The sequence below is a fragment of the Urocitellus parryii genome, chromosome 7 (genome assembly GCF_045843805.1).
Source record: "Urocitellus parryii isolate mUroPar1 chromosome 7, mUroPar1.hap1, whole genome shotgun sequence".
NCBI lineage: Eukaryota > Metazoa > Chordata > Mammalia > Rodentia > Sciuridae > Urocitellus > Urocitellus parryii.
This window is the reverse complement of record NC_135537.1, coordinates 10,117,296-10,133,282: the sequence shown is the minus strand read 5'-3', so window position 1 is coordinate 10,133,282 and position 15,987 is coordinate 10,117,296.

Genomic DNA, 15,987 nt, shown 5'->3' with positions numbered 1-15,987 from the left:
ATTGTTTCCTGCATTTCTAGAATTTCTATTTTTTATTTTTTATTACCTCTATCTCCCTGTGAAATTGATCTTTTACTTCCTGGATTTGTTTGTCAGTGTGATCTTTCATTGTCTGATTTTGCTGTCTCATGTCTTCCTTGAGACTCCAGATCATCTGAAGCATATATATCCTGAACTCTTTATCTGATATTCCATCTGTTGCAGCTATTACCTCTTCTAAAGTTGAGTTGACCTGCATTGCTTGTGGTCCTTTCTTTCCTTGTCTTTTCATACTGCTCGCGTTTCTTTCTGCTTGGTGCAACAGTTGTGTTTTTGAAATTTACCCCCTATTTATTTATGTTGCTCTTGTATAGTTGGAAAGTCTCCCTTGCAGGGCGGGTAGTGGCTGTGCTCCTCCTCTAATTATGGTGGTCTGTCTACCACGCTGATCGGTCGCAGGTCTGCCCCCCCTGCGGGCACGGGAGGCGGCTTTGCTCTGCCCCCACTCCAATTGTGGTAACGTAACTACCACGCCCTGGGGTCGTAGGTCCTGATCTGGATGTGGGTGGCGGCTCTGCTGGGTCCCCACTCCAATTGGTGTGACGTGTCTACCACGCTGGCAGACCTCTAGGCCGGTGGGTCGCAGTTCTGCACAGCCCCCACTCCCAATGGGGGTACCTGACTACCTCTCCAACAGGCCGCTGAGCCCCCTCTGGACTCAGGCGGCCACCCTGCTCCACCCCCACTCCAACCAGTGTGACGCGACTGCCTCGGTGTTACGTGTCCCCCACGCTGGCAAGCTACCTGGCCTGACTTGCCAGTGGGCGGCAGGTCTGACTGCCCTGTTTGCTCAGATAGCAGCTCCGCACAGCCTCTACTCCAAATGAGGTAACTTGATTACCGCGCCTTGGGGTCGCTGGTCCTATTCTAGGCATGGGCGGCTGCTCTCTTAAGCTCCAGCTGCGTTTGGGGTGTCATGATACCATGCCGGCGGGTCACTTGGCCTGCTCTGGGCGCAGGTGGAAGTTCCACTCTGCCCCCACAGCACCCAGCAGAACCCTGATTGAGAAGCAGTCACCGCCGGTTCCCTAGCCTTGGGCCAAAGCAGCTTAGGTAGCCGGAACCCCACCTCTCCGATCCCGATACACCCTCCGCTGGGAGCTGGCTCCAGTGAGCGACCCCCACGGGTTCCCCAGCCCCAGGCCAAAACTGTTCCAGGAGTCAGAACCCAGTCGCCCCAAGCTCAGTGCACGCTCCACTTGGAGCTGGCCTCCACCGGCAGTCTCCGCAGTTTCCTCAGACCTGGGCCAGGTTAGCCCTGGGAACCAGAATCCAGCTGCTCAGTGCCCGGCGCACGCCTTGCCTGGCACGAGCCTCTAGGAATATTCTCCACAAGATCCCCAGTCCAGAGCTTGAGCAAGAAATCTGTCTGCTAGACACAGGCAACTACCAGCCTGAAATCACCTGTTCCATAGCTGAATGAGCTGAGATCAGTAGAACATGGGGATGATTACATCATCTCTCCGAAATGGCGGCTGCTGTCCTCCACTGTGGTCCGACCGGTGTCTGTAACCAGGCTGAACTGCTTCTCTCCTCTATCTCAAAGCAGGAACTCAGCACTAAGGGCTGCCAATGTACCCCTGGCGTGAGCCCCCACAAACCTGTTTTGATGTTGCAATCTGTCGGAGAGTGGTGGTGTATCCTTCAGCTTTCCCAGATGGTGGCCACTGACTGCCTGGATGGAGTGTCTGCTGTGGGGGATGGGACGGGACTGTACTGCTTCCTTCCCCTTCTGAAATCCCGTACTCGGTCCAAGGGTCCGTGTGGGCTTGGCTGGCGGGATTCCACCTAATGGCAGTCCCTAACCTCCCTGCTTGCTAATTAATGGCTTCTCTGAGGCGCCACGCCTTCTGTAGCCGCCGGGCAGGCCGTGCGAATCAGTTGGCCTGGATCTCCCGGGTCCTGCTGCTGGCTGTTGGGATCCCCGCACTCTATCACTTTGATTTTTTCTGCTTGCCCCTCCCCCAGCGCTGGCTAGCCAGGTTTCGTTTTGGCTGCTACTGGGAGGAGGGGTTGGAGGTCAGGTGTCTCAAGATTCCCACCTAGCCTTTATGCAGGCTCACTTTGATACTCCCTCCCCCGGAAAGCTTAGGAGAGATTTTATGCGAATTCCCGATGTCTGGGGGTTGAGCTGATTGACACAAACCTGTTTTGGTGTTGCAATCTGAAGGAGAGTGGTGGTGTATCCTTCAGCTTTCCCGGATGGTGGCCGCTGACTGCCTGGATGGAGTGTCCGCTGTGGGGGATGGGATGGGACTGTACTGCTTCCTTCCCCTTCTGAAATCCCGTACTCGGCCCAAGGGTCCGTGTGGGCTTGGCTGGTGGGATTCCACCTAATGGCAGTCCCTAACCTCCCTGCTTGCTAAGTAATGGCTTCTCTGAGGCGCCACGCCTTCTGTAGCCGCGGGGCAGGCCACGCGAATCAGTCGGCCTTGATCTCCCGGGTCCTGCTGCTGGCTGTTTTGATGTTGCAAGCTGTTGGAGAGTGGTGGTGTATCCTTCAGCTTTCCCGGATGGTGGCCGCTGACTGCCTGGATGGAGTGTCCGCTGATGGGGATGGGACGGGACTCCCCAAGTTTTTTTTTTTTTTGAGGCTTTTTTAAATGGGGTAGTTTTTCTAATTTCTCTTTCAGAGGATTTGTCACTTATGGGTAGTGCCTTGATGTATGGGTAGTGATTTTATATAGGGCTAATTTGCTGAATTCATTTATTAGGTCTAGAAATTTTCTAGTGGCATTTTTGGGATATTCTAGGTATAGAATTATATCATCAGCAAATAGTGATAACTTGAGTTCTTCTTTTCCTATCCATATCCATTTAATTTATTTTATATGTCTAATTGCTCTGGCTAGAATTTCAAGAACTATGTTAAATAGAAGTGGTGAAAGAGGGTATCCCTGTCTTGTTCCAGAGTTTAGATGCAATGCTCCATTTAGAATGATGTTGGCAGCTGAGCATGGTGGCACACTCTTGTAATCCCAGTGGCTTGGGAGGGTGAGGCAGGAGGATCATAGTTCAAAGCCAGTCTCCACAAAAGTGAGGTGCTCAGCAACTCAGGGAGACCCTGTCTTTAAACTTAAAAAATTCAAAAGGGGGCTGGGTATGTGGCTTAGTGGTCCAGTGCCTCTGAGTTCAATCCTCTGTACAAAAAAAAAAAAAAAAAAAAAAAAGAAAGAAAGAAAGAAAATAATAATTTTGGCCAGGGGATTAGCATAGATAGCTTTTACAATGTTGAGATATGTTCCTGTTATCCCTAGCTTTTCTAGTGTTTGGAACATGAAGTGGTGCTGAATTTTGTCAAATGCTTTTTCTGCATCTATTGAGATGATCATATGATTCTTATCTTTAAGTCTATTGATGTAACAATGAATTACATTTATTGATTTCTGTATGTTGAACCAACCTTGCATCCCAGAGATGAACCCCACTTGACTGTGGTGCACTATCTTTTTAATATGATTTTTATTCAATTTGCCAGAATTTTATTAAGAATTTTATAATTCTATACTCATTAGAGATATTGGTCTGAAGTTTTCATTCTTTGATGTATATTTGTCTGGTTTTGGAATCAGGGGGATATTGGCCTCATTGGATGAATTTGAAAGTGTTTCCTCTTACTCTATTACATGAAATAATTTGAGGAGTACTGGTATTCATTCTTCTTTGAAGGTCTTGTGGAACTCAGCTGTGTATCCCCATCTGGTCCTGGTCTTTCTTGGTTGGTAGGCTTCTGATGGTGTTTTTTTATTTCCCTGCTTAAAATTGATCCATTTAACTTGTGTATATCATCCTGATTCAGTTTGGGCAAATCATATGACTCTAGATATTTGTCAATGCCTTTGATAATTTCTATTTTATTGAAGTACAAATTTTCAAAATAATGCCTAATTATTTTCTGCATTTCTAGTGCCCATCATGATATTTCCTTTTTCATCCTGGATGTTAGTAATTTGAGTTTTCTCTCTCCTTCCCTTTATTAGCATGGCTAAGAGTTTGTCAGTTTTATTTATTTTTCAAAGAACTAACTTTTTGTTTTGTCAATTTTTTCAATTGTTTCTTTTGTTTCAATTTCATTGATTTTAGCTCTGATTTTAATTATTTCCTGTCTTTTATTGCTTTTAGTGTTGATTTGTTCTTCTTTTCCTAGGGCTTTGAGATAGAATATTAGGTTATTTATTTGTTGACTTTTTCTTATTTTAAAGAATGAACTCCATGCAAAGAACTTTCCTCTTAGTACTGCCTTCATAGTGTCCCAGAGATTTTGATATGTTGTATCAGTGTTCTCATTTACATCTAAGAATTTTTAAATCTCCTCTCTGATGTCTTCTGCAAACCATTATTCACTTAATAGCACATTATTTAATCTCCAGGTGTTGAATTAGATTCTATTTTTTATTTTATCATTGATTTCTAATTTTATCCCATTATGATCTTATAGCATGCACAGTAGTATCTCGTGTTTGCTAAGAGTTGCTTTGTGGCATGATATATGTTTTATTTTAGAGAAGGATCCATGTGTTGCTGAGAAGAAAGTGCATTCATTTGTTGATGGATGAAATATTCTATACATATCTGTTAAGTCTAAGTTATTGATTGTATTATCGAGTACTATAGTTTCTTTTTTTAGATTTTGTTTGGAAAATCTATCCAGTGATGAAAGAAAAGTTTTAAAATCACCCAGAATTATTGTGTTATGGTCTGTTTGACTCTTGAACTTGAGAAGAGTTTGTATCATGAATGTAGATGTTCCATTGTTTGGAGCATATATATTTATAATTGTTATGTCTTGTTGTTGTATGGTTCTCTTGAGCAGTATGAAATGTCCTTCTTTTTCCCTTTTGATTGACTTTGGTTTGAATTATACTTTATTTGATATGAGAATGAAAACCCCTGCTTGTTTCCACAGTTCATGTGAGTAGTGTTGTCTTTAGTCTGTGGATTTCTTTTCCTATGTAATGAGTATCTTAAAAGCAGTATATAGTTGGGTCTTTTCTTAATCCAGTCTGCAATCTATGTATTTTGATTGGTGAGTTTAGGCTATTAACATTCAGGGGTATTATTGAGACATGATTTGCATTCCTAGTCATTTTTTTTAATTTTTGGTATTTAACATGATGTGGTTTCTTCTTTGATTGGTTTTTTATTGTAGTACCTCCCTCTGCTTATTTTCATTGGTTTTTTTTTTTCCATTTCCTTCTCATGGAATATTTTGCTGAGGATGTTCTATAATGCAGGCTTTCTTGTACATAAATTCTTTTAACGTTTGTTTATCATGGAAGGTTTTTATTTTGTTGTCAAATCTAAAGCTTAGTTTTGTGGAATATAATATTCTTGTTTGGCATCCATTTTCTTCCAGAGCTTGGTATATATTGTTCCAGGATCTTCTAGCCTTCAGGGTCTGGGTTGAAAAATCTGCAGAGATCCTAATTGCTTTTCCCCTATATGTAATCTGATTCCTTTCTCTTATGGCTTTTAAAATTTCTCTCCTTATTCTGTATGCTAGACATTTCTTTATAATGTGCCTTGGTGTAAGTCTGTTGTGATTTTGTACATTTGGTGTACTGTAAGCCTGTTGTATTTGATTTTCCAATTAATTCTTCATGTTTGGAAAATTTTCTGATATTATTTCATTGAATAGATTGTTTATTCCTTTGGTTTGTAACTCTATGCCTTCCTCTATTCCAATAATTATTAAACTTTTTCTTTTTATGTTATCCCATAATTCTTGAAAGTTCTATTCATGGTTTCTTACCATTTTCACTATGTGGTTGAGATTCTTTTCAAGATTATACATTTTGTCTTCATTGTCTGAGGTTCTATCTTCCAAGGGATCTAATCTGTTGATGGTGCTTCCTATTGAGTTTTTAATTTGGTTTATTGTTTCTTTCATTTCAAGGATTTCTGTTTGTTTGTTTGTTTGTTTGTTTCAGATCCTCTATCTCCTTATTGAATTAATCTTTTGCTTCCTGTATTTGCTTACACAGTTCTTTATCAAAATGATATTTAGCTACCTGTATTTGCTCTCTTATATCATTCTTTAATTCACAGAACATTTTAATTATATGTATCCTAAACTCCTTCTCTGTAATTTCTTCTGTTGTGCTGGCCATGGATTCTAATAATGTAGTATCTTGGTTTGTTTGGGGCACTTTATTCCCTTTTTTTTTTTCATGTTATTCATGTGTCTTCCCTTCTAGCACTGTGGATCTGAGGCATTGAAGTATTTACCATATAGGTTTATAGTGTCCTTTCAGCGTTCTAATAACTCTCCTTTAAGGGGGAGAACAATATTAACACATCCTTATACAAACAATGTGCAGCCTTAATCCAAATAGATGCTATTAAGATGTTTATGGTTTTGTCACAATATATAGAAATGGTGAGTTCAATTATTATCTAAAATATGAACAGTAGATTTGCAAAAGGGTCTACAGTTTCTGATTGTGAACAAAGAGAGAACCAGAGGTGAGGTTTGGATAAGATATAGGATAGGAGGTGAAGATATAGGATTATCAGATCTTAGGAAGCATCAAAGAGGTTACTATCAGGAGAAGAGAGAGAAAGTGATTTTGGGGAAGACAAGTAAGTAGGGAGACAATAGAGTACAAAAACAAACATAAATATTAAGAAAAATATGAGCTGGGGATGTGGCTCAAGCGGTAGTGTGCTTGCCTAGCATGCGTGCGGCCCGGGTTCGATCCTCAGCACCACATACAAACAAAGATGTTGTGTCTGCCGAAAACTGAAAAATAAATATTAAAAATTCTCTCTCTCTCTCTCTCTCGTTAAAAAAATATATAAAAATAGGAGATTAAAAAGATACAACACAACTACAACTGTAATATACTATTCACTCATCCCAGTTATTTATAATCTAATTCATGAAAAGTACTTGGTTTTACAATATTCAGAGTGTGAGGATGGGAGAAGGGAGAGAGAGAGAGAGAGAGAGAAAAGAAAAAAATCTTGACAGAAGATACAAAGATGGTCTTGGTTGGAGATCAGTATCTTTCCTCTTCCCTTCTCATCCAATAGGTGGGGTTGTCTGTTGTTTGCTGGTATCTCCACCAGGATGGTGAAGGTTATTAGGGTGGGAGGGTTGGTCTTGGTGGCAGAGCTCCTGGAGGTGGACTATAGCACTCGCCCTTCCTCAATGGGAGACTGCACCCCAAGGATCTCCTTCAGTTTCCCACTTGTGTAAGTGGCTGCCTGGTCTTATCTCCTTATACCGCCTGTAGACCTCACAATTCCTGGTCTCTAATTTAGTTTCTAAACTGTACCTCACTCACCCCCTCCCTTTCTACATCCCAATCAGGATCCTCTCTCTCTGGAGGTCTTGTGGGCTGCACTCTGTGGGCAGTGCACCTGCTATGGAGAGCTGTTTTGTATTGGGCAGTTCAGGACCAGGTTTTTGTGAGTTACGGACCAGCCACACAGCTGCAAGCACTGTGCCAGGTTAGCTGCTGCCAGGGAGGGTGAAGTTAAGAACTATAGGTACCTTGATATTGCTTCTAAGCGCCAGCCAGTGTCCCAAGCTGGGAGTTGCCCCGACTAAAGATGGAGACAAAGGTGTCCCAAGATGGAGGTGGCTGCTTTCAGTGATGGGGTGTCAGGGTGGGTGGGGCCAGGTGGGTGGTGTTGGGCAGTGTGTTCAGAGATGCAGCTCTGTGGCAGGGGGCTGTCTCCAGACCCTGTGTGATGTCCCGAGGTGTGGACTACTGCATGTAGGGGACTATGGCTGTGGTTGTAGCGACCCATGCTGGTAGATGGGGGTCCACATGGGAGAGGCAGCCAGAGATCCTGTGCATGGGCAGTGGCCAGCAGTCCTGCATGGGAGCAGTGACCAGGATTCTGAGTGCAGGTATGCAGCCAGGAGTCTTGCATAGGTGCTGATGCTAGTGGACCTGATGGTGGCCAGAAGTCCTGCGTGGGCCAGTGGCCAGGAATCCTACACTGACGCTGAGGCCTGGACACCTCCGTGGGCACAGAGGCTGTGATTCCTGCATGGGAGCAGCTGTTGGGGGTCAGGTAATAACTTGCAGAGAAACAATATTCCCACTATTTGAATCCCAGGTCCAGAAGCAACACAGAATGCAGCCTCCCCTCTAACCCTCCATCTTGGATCTCCATCCCTTCAGGATTTTTTCACTATACTCAGCCATCCAGGTACTCAGGGGCCAGTGCATCTGTGGTCCAAGGTCTTGACTACTGCTACTGCTCAAGCTGGTGGTAGATTTTGGCATTATTTAAGTGGTGCTGGTTCCGCAGGAATGCATGGCATGCTGGAATTAAGGGGCCAAAGACATTCTACAGAGATTTCAAAGGAAAGACTGGAGGCCAAGCAAAGTGTTAGCAAGGTCAGCATTCCTTTAGGCAGTCTCAAGAGAAAGAAATGCATGAAGCTGTCAGAAGGAAGCTGCAGATGCAGTGGAGATCCCCAGGATTAAGCGACCCTAGTGAGGTGGGATATCTGCCAAGGAAAGCTGCTGGTTGTGGACAAATCCAGGCTAGAAGAGAAGCCATGTGGGTTGCAACTGGCAGTCATGGGGCAGGCCTGACCAAGCCCTTTGGAAATCACATCTCATCGCTAAGTACTTGATGCTGAATATGGAGCTCCAGGACTTGTCTGTCCTTCTGGGTTTCATCTCTCCTTTCTATGCCCCAATTCCTCTCTTTTGGAATGGAAATATTTACTCTGCTCCATTGTACATTGGATATCTATAATTTGCTTTTGATATTTATAGAGGCCCATTGACAAGAGTTTACCTTGAGTCTCAGAGAAGACTTTGGACTTGGTCTTTTGGGTAATGCTGGAGATCTTAAGCCTTTTGGAGATGGACTAAGTAAATTTCACATTGAGATATGGACATGAGCTTTGAGGGATCAGGTACAGAATGTTATTGTTTAGATATGTGAAATCCTCTGAAAAATTCATGTGATGATGCAAGAAGTTTCAGAGACATCATCAGTGAATTAATCAATTTGATTGGTTTGTACACTGAATGGATTAATGGGTGGTAACAATAGGCAGGTAGTGCATGACTAAAGAAAGCGCATCACTGGGGGCATGCCTTTGGGAGAATATATTTTGTCTGTGGCTCCTTATGTAATTGCTTGTGTACTCCTCACCCCTCTTGCTACCTCCTGGATGCCATGAGCTAAAAAGCTTTACTCCTTGGTACCCTTCCACATGATGTTTTGTCTAACCTCAGACCCAGAGCAATGGACTCAGCTGACCTTGGACTGATCCTCTGAATATCAGAGCCAAAATAAACTTTTCCTCTAAGTTGTTCTTGTCAGGTATTTTGTTCACAACAACAACAAAAAGGCTGAATTACACACCATCCATTTCTGTAGGAAGTAGGAATAAGAAAGCCTTTTAAAGTATCTTTGTGCTCTGTGAGTCTTGGAATTTTCTCCAGACAAGATGTGCTAAAATTAATAGTGCTTTCTCAGCTTCTATATTTAAAAGAGCAAGTCCAACTCCAAAACACATGGGACATATGCCTGCCCTTACCTTATATAAAAGGTAGCCTTGGCCAATCCAATCTCATATTCCTTCTGGTTCCTAGAAAAATGAGGCCTATCATTTTTAAAATTTACCAAAATGAAAACATATCATATGCAATCCAGGGATTTTCAGAAAGTATTTTATTTTATAGTACAATTAAAATGAATCATGAGGCTCTTTACTCCTTGGCACAATAGCTTATCTCAGCTTTTTTTGGTGTCTACTTGTCTATATGTCAATATGCCCTTTTCCCAGTTGTTTATTAATTTTCAGTATGAACGCCTAAGAACAAGAATCAGATTAGCACAGCTAGCTACCACAATCCCCACTGTATCCAGGAAAGGGGAATTATCTTTCAAAATACAACTAAGGATCAATTTCTTCATCAGGAAATATGAGTGTTGCAAGAATCACAGCCTGTCCTCAAAGTATAACAGAGGACAGGCTGTTATAATGGAGCAAATAAATACCCTGGCTCTTAGTGTTCTCCAAAAGATAAATTTTACTATTTTAAGAGGGCTTAAAGTTGAATTTAAGCTCTCAGAAAAGAATAATGTGTTTATTGGCTAACACTTGCATGGGTACATTCTGTATGATTCAACAACATACGCACATCTCATTTCAACAATAAGTTGAAAATATTATCCTTACTGTATAGAAAGTAAAATTCAGGCTCAGATGATTTACACATACCCTACCTAAGGATACAAAGCTAATGAGAATGGTCCAGCACTCATTGATTACAAATTTCATACTTGTAAACACTGCCCTGAAGCAATGAGAAATGCTGTTTTATGTGGGAACCTGAGTTCCACCCTTTGGTCTTGGCTAGATCATCAAAGCTTCCTGGGACCTGATATACCCGTGTATCCAAAAAGAAATCCCCTGGGATGAAATACACAGGATTTACAATGATAAAAACCTGAATTCCAGTTCAGGTTGGACAAACATTTTATCTGAAGTCCTTCAGCAGTATTCTGTTCAATGATGTTTCTCAGCTAATTTTAAATTATTCATTTTCTGTCATATAGACCAGTTAACTGCCTATAAGTGGCCACACTTTGTGATAGGAATAAGAATATAAAGAAGAATAAGGTAACATTTCTATATTCAACATATTCATAAAGTAGACAGAGAAGGAGGCAGTCAACATGCGAGTTCTGAGACAGTTTGGAAAATGCTAGGTCAGGTAGACACAGAGATGGAGGAACTCAGATGGAGAAGGCAGATCTGCAGGTGGTGCTCAAAGGTTTATGCAATCAAAGTGACAGCAGATAGATGACAAGTGAAAAATATGGGAGAAAACAAGCATAGTATGGCAGGCTCTCTCAGTGTTCAACCGTTCTTCATCCTTTTAGTGATGGAATGTCCTGAGTTTTACCTGGAAAGCAGACTGCCCAGCAGAATCTACATCTCCCTCCCTCCTTGCAGCTAGGTATGGTCATGTGACAAAGAGATGTGGTCATCTCCTTTAAAACAAAACCACCTGACCTAGAATGTGTCTATGGAGGAAGAGCCAGCATCAATCATGCCCCTAGGACTAGAGCCTGGGAAATGGCAGAGTAATAAACATGGACGACCTTGTGAACCATGGCTTCCCCCTCTTTCTCAGAACAGTCTCCTGTTTCATGGAAGAAAAATAAATCCTCTATGTCTGGTTTATTTTTCTTAACATAATGTCCTCCAGTTCCAATAATTTTCCTATGCAGGATATGATTTCATCCTTCTTTATGGCTGAATAAAACTCCATTATGTATATAGACCATCCTTTTTATTCATTCATCTGTTGGCAGGTACCTAGGCTGATTCTATATGTTGGCTACTGGGAATAGTGTCATGATAAACATGGGTTTGCAAGTCTCTCTTTTGTATAAACACTCCATTTCCTTGGGGTATAGGACCAGGAGTGATATATCTGGATGGTTTGAAAGATTGGTTTGCAAGTCTCTCTTTTGTATAAACACTTCATTTCCTTGGGGTATATGACCAGGAGTGGTATACCTAGATGGTTTGAGAGATCTATATTTAGTTTTATAAGGAACCTCCCCACTGATTTCCATCATGACTATATTAATTTACATTCCAAACAGCAGCATTTAAGTATTATTTTGTCCACATTTGTTATTTTTTAAATCGGCCATTCTGACTGAGGTAAGGTAGAATTTTAGTGAAGTTTTGATTGCTTTTCCCTGATGGCTAAAGATGAGGAACATTCTGTTGTACACTTGTTGGCCACTTGTATTTCTTCTTTTGAAAAGTGTCTGTTCAGATAATTTGCCCATTTATTGATTAAAAACTTGTTCTTTTGTTGGTAGATTTTTTTTTTGAGATGCTTTTGTATTCTGTATATTAATCCTTTGTCAAACACATGGCTGGCAAAGATTTTCTCATATTCTGCAGATGTTCTCTTCAACCTTTTAACATTTCCTTTGCTGTTCAGAAGTTGGTTTTTTAAATTAATTAATTTATTTTTATCTTTATTTTTTAATCTATTTTTTATGTGGTGCTAAGGATCAAACCCAGTGCCTCCTGTGCCATCCAATATGTTTCCCTCTAGTTGTTTCAAAATTTCAGGTCTTACCTTAAGGTCTTTGATCCATTTTGAATGGATTTTTCTACAGGGTGCTAGCAATCTAATTTCAATCTTCTGAAAATGAATATCAAGTTTTCCCAGAATCATGTGTTGAAGAGGCTGTCTTATCTCCAAATATGTCTTTGGCACCTTTGTAGAGAATCAGATTGGCTGTAGATGGATGAGTTTATTTCTGCACCCACTATTTAATTCCTATGTTCTGTTTTTATGTCAATAGTATCATGTTTATATAACTATAGCCTTGGAGTATATTTTGAATCCAGGTTTTATGATGCCTTCAACATTCCTCTTTTTGGAGCTTCCATGTGAATTTTAGAGTTCTTTCTTCTACTTCTATGAAGAAGGCTACTGGTATTTGGATGGGGATGGCATTGATTCTATGAAGTTCACCTTGGGCAGTTTGGCCATGGTTACAACATTAATTCTCCCCATCTGTGAACATGGGACATCATTCCATCTCTTAGTGTCTTTTTCACTTTCTTCAGTGTTTTATAATTTTAATTGTAGAAGTCTTTCACTTCCTTTATTAGGTTTATTCCTAGGGGTTTCATTTTTATTTGAGGACATTGGAGATGAGATCATTTTCCTGATTTCTTTCTCAGCAATTTCATCATTGGTATGTAGAAAACCTACAGATTTTTGTTCATTGGTTTCTGTATCCAGCAACTTTGCTGAATGTGGTTTTCAAATCTGAGTCTTTGAGTGGTATCTTTATGGTCTTCTCAGCATAGAATCATATCATTTGCAAACAGCAATAATTTTACTTCCTCCTTTCTTATGTGTATTCCTTTTATTTCTTACACTTTATTGATTTCTCTGGCTAAAATTTCAAGTCCTATTTTGAATATAAGTGGTAAGAGTAGGTAGCCTTGATTTAATCCAGATTATAGGGGAAATGCTTTTAGGTTTTCCCCATCTGGTGTGATGTTGGCTACGGGTTTATCATCTACAGCTTTTATTATGTTGAGATATGATACTTCTGTAAGCAGTTTCTTCCGATCATTTTTTATGAAGAGATGTTAAATTTTCCAACAGAATCCTGTATTAAGGAGGCTGTCTTATCTGTGTCTAGACAGATAATCATGTGATTTTTATCCTTGATTCTATTTAGGAGCTGATTATGTATATTGATTAGCATATGTTGATTCATCCTTGATCTATAGTTTTCTTTTTTGTTGTGTCATTATCTGGCTCATGTAATAGGGTGATTCATAGAAGAGTTTGAGAGAACTCCTTCCCTTCCTATTTTATAGAATAATTTGAGGAGCATTGGTAATAGTTCCATAAAAGTCTGATAAAATTCAGCAGTGAACCTGTTTAGTCCTTTTCTCTGCTTTTCTTTGATGAAAAAAAAAATTGTTACTGCTTTCTATTATGCCTTTTAGGTATTTTATATCCTCTTGGTCGAATTTTGGAAGACCATCCATATGTAGAAATTTGCCCATTTCTTTTGATTTTTCAATTTATTGGCATATAATTTTTCATTATTTTCCCCAATGATCCTCAGGATTTCAGTGATATCTGCTCTAATGTTCTTTTTTTTTCATCTCCAATCTTATTTATTTAGGTGTTTTCTCTTTTTTTGTTCATTGAGGATAAGGGTTTGTCAATTTTGTTTATGTTTCCAAAGACCCAACTCATGACTTCATTGATTCTTGTATTGTTCTTTAGTCTCCATTTAATTTCTTTCAGTTCTGATCTTTATTATATTTTTCCTTCTACTGATGTTGGGTCTGATTCATTCTTGTTTTTCTAAGTCTTTGGTTATTTATTTGAGGGCTCTATTTTTTAAAGGTAGGTAATTTTATATATAAATGAAATATATATATTTCCCTCTTAATACTACTTTTGCAGTATGTCAAAGATTTTGGAATATTTTATTTCCTATTTTTTTGATATTAGAAAACTTAATTTCTCCCCTTATTTTTTCAATGATCTGCTATTCATTCAAAAGTGCAGAATATGAGGGAAACTGAATGGTGTGGGAAGCTACATGATACTTTTCATAAACAATCTTTTGAAGTATATAAGGCTGAATCTCCTATACTAGTGAATATTGAAAAGCAATGAAAATTTCCGAGATTCTGTAAGCCAGATGTACTCTCCTCCATCTCAGGGCAAAAAAAGTTCCACAGATTTTGGAGTGGGCCGCAACCAAGTAGTGAAACAACTAGATCCAGTATATCTTCTTTGCCTGGAAAAATGTGTCTTGGTCAGAACTTCCTCCCCATTCCTACCAATACATCTATTCCCCAGGCCGATGGCTAAAACACTTCTTAACAACAAGTTCTGCAATAGTTTATTCCACAAATATCAGTTTTCACAAAAAAACAAGAAGGAGGTGAGGATTATAATGTGTTGGTTTAAATTGTCTGCCAGCTGCTGTGAGACTTTTCACCACATCCCAGACAAGGTCTTCAATGACCAGGAGTAGGAACACTAAGCTGGCTAGGGCCCAATTGATATCATAAGAGTAGCTGTCATTTCTTCTTATTTCTTCCAGTACATTTCTACTCCCCCATAATAATGGTGGCCAGTCTTCATTCATTATAACATACAAAATTTTGTGTAGCTTAGATCAGCATCAAGCATTCTGATTTTTTACTGAAAATAATAAAACCTGTTATTCATCTGGGGGGTTCTAATGGTTTCCTGCTGATGACTTTGTTCATGAGGGTGGTTGTGGTTATTCAATTACTAAATAATGATTGATTGATTGATTGATTGATTGACAGGAAATTGCCTGGGCTGTGACAGCATGGACTCTGACCCAGACTGGTGGCAAGATGGTGGAGGTCAGAATAACAAGATAGTAGAAGGAATGATGAAACTAATAGAGACCTCTGCACCTGTGACAATGGTGGGGCTTGTGGTGGAGCTGGAGTTTGCAGTGACTGTGGTAATGGTGATGGTACCGATTGCAATGATAGTAGTGCCAATAGTCATGGAAGATGGAGGATGTAGACGTGGTGTTGAGCATAGTAGAGAGGAGACATTTCTACAGATAATGTTTCTCAAATAATTTTGTTCACCAAATGTTTTCAGATTTGGCTTTTCTGCCAGAAGTTTAAAAGTAGCTTCCTTTTGTCAGAAAAAAAAACATTAGATCAGAAAAAAATGACATGAAATGACCACACCCTGCATGCATGCTCAGTGAGGAGAGAGAAAGCCAGTAGTAATCAGACACCATTTGTGGTAATGGAAATCCAGCCTGAGCATCTTCTTCTCAAAAAATCTTCTACAAAGATGGAGCATTGGCGAGAAGAAATTTCCATAGGGATTAGAGAACCCTTTTTTGTCATGAGAAATTCTGAGGATGGAAGGACCTGCTACTCGTGTCCCAAGATGACCAAGTTCGGTTATGACTAGAGGGACTCACAAGAGTCAGCATACAGCTGTATTCATAACTAAGATTTGTTACAGTGAAAGGATACGAAGCATGATCAGCAGAGGAAAAAGCTGTACCTCTTTCCAAAGGGTAAACCAGGTCCAGCCTTCCCAGGCTTCTCCTGGTAGAGTCACACAGGATATGCTTAACTGCTCCAGGAACAGTGCAATGACACACGAAAAATGTGTTTTACCAGAGACGCTCATTAGAGACACAGTGCCAAAGGTTTTCACCGAGAGATAATCATGAGCCAGCCACTGTGTAGCATGTGCCAAGATTATGGACTCCCAGAAAGAAAGCAGGTGCTCAGCATAAACCACACTGTTTATACAAATTGCAGATACACTCTTATCATTTATGGAAATTTTTAAAAATATTAGTACATTATAATTATACATAATAGTTGGATTCGTTACTCCATATATATGCACATAACATAATTTGATAAAATCTCAT